This window comes from Simochromis diagramma, unplaced genomic scaffold (assembly GCF_900408965.1).
Source record: "Simochromis diagramma unplaced genomic scaffold, fSimDia1.1 OVJJ01000212.1, whole genome shotgun sequence".
NCBI lineage: Eukaryota > Metazoa > Chordata > Actinopteri > Cichliformes > Cichlidae > Simochromis > Simochromis diagramma.
In genome coordinates this window covers 43,335-49,263 of record NW_024387228.1, presented here as the reverse complement: position 1 = coordinate 49,263, position 5,929 = coordinate 43,335, and the positions used below count along the sequence as shown (strand labels likewise).

The window sequence follows — 5,929 nt, the reverse complement described above, 5'->3', positions numbered from 1 at the left end:
GTCTCTGGAACCTGTGAGCATACATCTCTGGCACCTCGGATGTGTGGACAAAGCTTGTGGGAGTAAACACCATGGAGGTGATTCTTCACGGCAATCCCGAACTGCTGGAGATCCCGTCGGCTTCGGCGCTGATCTGCTATCTGGTCCAAGCCAAGGAGACGATCCAAGCCCGGGAGTTGCTGGAATTACTCTGCCCACTGCGGCGGCAGCTGCCAGTGGACTGCCACGCCTGCCGTTTCTGCTTCGTCCCCGCCAGAAGTCCCCGCGCTTGCTGGTTCGGCTTCGTCTCAGTTACGAATCCGTCGCCAGCAGCTCCACTATTCGTGGCTCTCATGCGCCGTGACATTCAGCGTGCCTGACGCCTGCCAAGCCAATGCTATGCACCTGCGCAGAGTGTGTGTAAGCCAAGCCACTGGGGGCTTTTCTGCCATGGCCTCACCGACGACGTCACCGCTTTGTATGCAGTTCGCCACCACGGCCTCCCCACAACTATTTGATCATGGCTATTGTGTTGCCGACCTCCGGGTCGTCCTCTGGAGCTTCATTGAAACTTCATTGATTATCATTCTTTTGATTTTTGGGCCATGTGCTTTTTGTATTGGATTGTCTTGGACTAAAGTGCTGTTAACATGTAAGCAGGACAGAATAAATAGAAAAGTCTGTTTTCCAAAAGACGCCTGCACATGTAAACAGGGCCTCAAAAGTGAAGGACATTTAAAAAATATTCAGAGGAAAGGTTCAATTTGTAAAACTTACTTTAGATTTTCAGAAAACTCACTCAGTGAAACACACTTTCAGTGATTCACAATGATGTACAATGCTGACCACAGGATGCAAAAGTCAAACCTGACCACAGCTCAGAATCATTCATCTCTGTTTTAACTTCACATTTGTATATGTTTTGTAGAATAACAGGACAACCTGTGACACTGGACAGACTTGAGTTTCATGCCCTGAACAGGTTTTGTGATGTAGTGTGTAATAACTGCTCCTTATCGTTTGTAACCTGTGTGTGGGAGTACACACAAAATAGTTTTTTGATGCAGTTTGAAGTTTAGTGAATGTAGGTTAAAAGTACATTTTAATGTTTAGAGTAGTGCTGTTAGCGTTAATTGTGTTAAAATGACGTTGAAGCCACAACTGCATTAACACCACAAATCTCTCTTAGCGAGTTAACGCAGATCGCCCCGTGCGTTGGCTGCACGGCGTCAACGCATTAGCGCAGTTAGATCGTTAACGTGTTAGCGGCGTGCAGCCCCATGCACAGAGAAGGGCTGCAGCCACTGGGGAGCGCCATATTGCGACCTCCACAGTAACCGGAAACACGTGATCTCTACAGTAGGTGGAAATGCGTTCCTGCATGGATCTCGTCTGTGGAAACCTTGCAAGTGGATCGTAAAGGTTGGGACAGAGTCTGTCATGTATAAATTTGCCGTTAATAATTATATAATTCTAGGAATCATCTAGTTTGCTTACACTGATTATGTTGGCACTTTGTTAGCGTTACAACAACGGTCAGACCCCCCGAGTATCTAAACTTGCAATGTGTGTACTTTTGACACCTCTGGTTAGCTTTTAGTGGTCAGTTTCAAACGTATTAGATTTTTGCTTGTTATTGAACAAATTCACTTCACTACTTTTCTCTATCTGACATCAGTGCACATTGTTCCCTTTACTGCATATTGCACTTTATTTATGTCTCTCATTCCACCTGCATCAACATTGTAGCGTTTGTCACAAAGACAAACTTACATTCTGCTCTGTTTTTTATTGCCCAGATGTTAGTTAGCCTTTGCTAAATTGTCTGTTATATGTCAATAGATACGTATGTCACTAATAAAAGTGTCTGGCAAATGATGTTTTTGTAAAGAATTTTCTCCCAAATCTCTTACATGCTAACTGTAACGTGTTATTTCTGCTAAAACCTGAACTTAAATGTGTATATGGTGTTTATCTGTTTTTCTCTGTTTATTCTGCCTCCAAGCCAAAATTGCAGGGTTAGGTTTTTTTTGTCCTTGCTACATTTGGAGCGCTTAGGCCTAATAAAATATTGTTAAACCATCTGCTGTCTCTGCTCTGGGTTTTCTGCGCCTGAGTTCAGTTCAGTACAGACCACTCGGTCCCGTGGCAGTAACAGCATTGTTTATACTTCTTACTTCAAAGTAAAAAGCTTACAGTTGCTATTAACATTAATGTATTACCCTGTAATCAATAATATTTTTATACATTTTATGCATTAACCCTCTGGGCTCTATCCTGGCCATTTGTGGCCACTTCACTTTTCTTTTGACTGCTACACTGCAGTGGACCAAAAGAATGGTGCAGGTTTGATCTTAATGTGGTTATGGCGTTAACGTCATTTTAACAAGATTAACGCTGACAGCACTATTTTAGATTTTCTCAAACTCTAAAATACACAATATATCACAGCCATAACCTTTTGGTTACTGAGGACCAAAACTGGATAAAAACTCTAAAATAAATGCAAATTACATTTTTGGAAAATTGTTTTATTGTGTTTCATTCATTTTTATTTCATAATTATAATAATAATATGTCATGAAATTATGATTTAAAGAATTCATATTGATGAGTTTGTTTGTTTCAGAGTCAGAGAGCCGTGTCTCTCTACAGTCAGAGGTTTTTGTACGGCGCCTCAATGAGTTTGTATCACTGTGGTGGACTTTTGGTGGAGGAACCAGACTGGATGTTGGAAGTAAGTCAAACTTAAACCGCTTTTACTTTAACAGATTTCTTTCTTGTAATTATCTTGACTTTTCTGTTCAGTGTGCCAGAAAAAAACTCAGTAAAATATTTTTTCCATCAATTTTCATGAAGAAACAAAGTTAGCTTCAGAATAAATGTTAAAATGAATATTAACAAATGATATAAAACATCAGAGTGGACTTGAGGATATTTTACATATACATACATCTGGTTAAGTCTAGAGAGCTTTTAGTTTTAATTCAGTCTGTTAGAGTCAGAGAGCCGTGTCTCTCTACAGTCAGAGGTTTTGTACGGCGCCTCAATGAGTTTGTATCACTGTGGTGGACTTTTGGTGGAGGAACCAGACTGGATGTTGGAAGTAAGTTAATTAAACTGTGTTTATTATGAAATATTGTATCATTTTATTTAATAATTATTTGTTAGGCTGCTTAGATGAGATAAAAGTATTTTTTTTATTTAAAATAATTTTGTGTTTGATGTTTGTCCTTTTTACTGGACTAATTCAGATGAGCTCTGCGAGTTTCTCTTGTTGAATCTACATTTCTGTCACAGTAAAATATATGTAGACAAGAGTAAACTTCATCATCTTATGATTAGTTTGTAAATTTCCACCACATCAGCTGCTGTTTGGATGAGTTAAAGTTTGCTTTCTGATGTTTTTATCGTGTCAGATGTTTCAGATTTAGTTTGAAATCATGTGAGCTGTTCAATAACATTTCAAATCTGTATGAATGAGTAGCTGCTCTGTGCTTGTGTCCACTCATTTCTTCAGTCGTCCATGATTTAGACTTCTAATCATTTTAAAGCCAAACTTCTGCTGTAAATGTTTCCACATCTGCTGCTTTTATTTCCAGTGTAGTTTGAACATATTTCAGCTCAAACTGTGTGATGATTCTCTCTGTGCTGATATGCATGAGAGGTTTCTTAAAGGGAAGTGAAACAATGTGTGAGTGAATGACTGGTGGAGCAGAAAAAACACCTGACAGAAACTTCTTAACGGAGAAAATCAAATTGTGGTTCCTGTCCTCTAAGCTGATTGGTGTTTCCTAGGTGATACCCGCCCCGCCCTGAAGGTGCTGGGTCCCTCCAACAAGGAGCTGGAGCAGGGGAAGGCCACGCTCATGTGTGTGGCCAACAAGGGCTTCCCCTCAGACTGGAGTCTGTCCTGGAAGACGAGCGACAGCAGTGGCAGCAGCAGCATCAGAGGGGAGGAGAGCAGGACTCCTGGAGTGCTGCAGAATGACGGCCTCTACAGCTGGAGCAGCACCCTGACGCTCACTGCAGACCAGTGGGGGAAGGTGGGCTCTGTGACCTGTGAGGCCACCCAGGGCTCCCAGTCTCTGGTCTCAGAGATACTGAGGAGAGACCAGTGTTCCCAGTCCTGATGTCAATCACTGAGTCTTTCATGCTGTTTTTTCCTCTTTCTCTCTGTTTCTTTTTGTTTGCAGATTTTTAAAAAAGCATCAAACAGTCATGTTTCCATCTCATAATGACAACAATCAGAGCAACAATCTCCTCTAGTTTCATCCTTTTGTGTCTGTTGTAAAGCTGATATTTCAAACTCTTAAAAGAATAAAAACGTACCGAGAAAACATGTTCTTTGACTCTGTGAGTTTAATAAATGCATTTAAAAAATAAAGATTTTGTAATATTTGTAAAACCAGACCAAAAGAAAAAACGTCAACAGAACACAGCGAGTGTAATGTGCAGTGAAAATGTTGAGGTCATGTCAACCATAGATTATCTGTGTGCTCTTCATAATTTCTACTCTCAAAGCTGTTTTATGATCTACATTTTAATCTGAAAATGTTGAAAAATTGTTATAATTGAAATTAAAGAGCAGGGTGTCATCTGTATGTTTAAACAGAGTTTATCTAAATAAAGTTCAAATGAAGATTTACTGAAGTTTGATTAATGAACTATTTGGCAGTGAAACTCTGATGAAGCAACAAAGCAGAGAAGAGTCTAGAAGCTGGTGGTGGCAGAGGTGAAGCAGGTGGAGACTTAGCTGAGCATCTCTAATTGTCAGGATGAGGTGGAGATAAGGAGTCTGAGAGTTAAAGCACACAAAACAGAGGCTGAGTAACTCACAGAAGGCAGCGAGACAACAACTGGACTCAAATAATGACGACAGAATTGAGCTTGAAGTGGACATGATGTTAAGAACAGACTAACAGAACAAACACAGGAATGCAGGCAGATGAGAGACTACAGGTCTGCTTTAATCAGCTTATATAGAAGTTCATCTCTTCTAGTGTTCACAGCAAAATGAGAGAAACTCACTTCACTAAACCTCTTAACACAAGAAAAAGACCACGGTCTGTCAGGAGGACGCTTGCTGGTTTTACATCTGACAGAGACAGTCTGTCCTGCAACAAAAGACTGAGTCGGCACTTTTTCTCCCAGTTAATAATAAAGAATATCAGAGTTATTGAAGTTACAGGTTTCATGTTTCATGCTTCATGCACGACATTCACAGTGTTGGTTTTTGCCCAGTTTAGGTATTTGTGTCTTACTCCTGTTTTTCATTTGTATTTTTCATGCAGTCTCAATGAACGCCTCGCTTTCTGGTAAATTCCATCCTGTTTCCACGTGTCTGATTTTGGGTCCTGTCACTCTCCGCTCCACACAATCTGCTGCTGCAGATCGTGACATTATTTGGATTGTTCATTCTTTTTGTTAAAGTCTTTATTACTTTATTAGTTTCACTATTTGACTTGTCCAGGGTGTAGCCTGCCTCTGACCTTAAGACAGCTGGAATAGGATGGGATGCATGTATAGTTTCATTATTATCATTATTGTCAGATCATCAGCATGTGATAATGTGGATATAATACCAAAATAGTGAAATGCCTTCTTATTTTGCATTTATTTATTACAGTTTTTTCATTTTTGATTTCAGACAACCAGACTGTGCGATTAAGAAGAAAGCTGTGTTTCTTTACACTCAGAGGTTTTAGCTCAATCATGATGATACAAACTCTTTTCTTTCAGGAACCAGACTGGATGTCTGGAAATAAATCAATTTTAATTTAGTATTTTAAACAATACTTTGTCCTTCTGTTTTTGTTTTAGCATGCTAAGTATGTAAAAAAAGTCCTGTTTAGAAGCAGACATGTCACAGTGCTGGATCTGTGACCCAGTGTTTTATCTGTGTTGTTAATTTATATTCTTTGATTACTTTTATTCATGGTTTTGGTTC

General features: G+C 39.8%; 1 pseudogene; it reads left to right on the top strand.

The window, feature by feature from the left end:
* LOC120746806 overlaps positions 1-4,323 on the top strand; it is a 7,947-nt pseudogene extending 3,624 nt beyond the window's left edge.
* Positions 4,324-5,929: the final 1,606 nt, after the last annotated feature.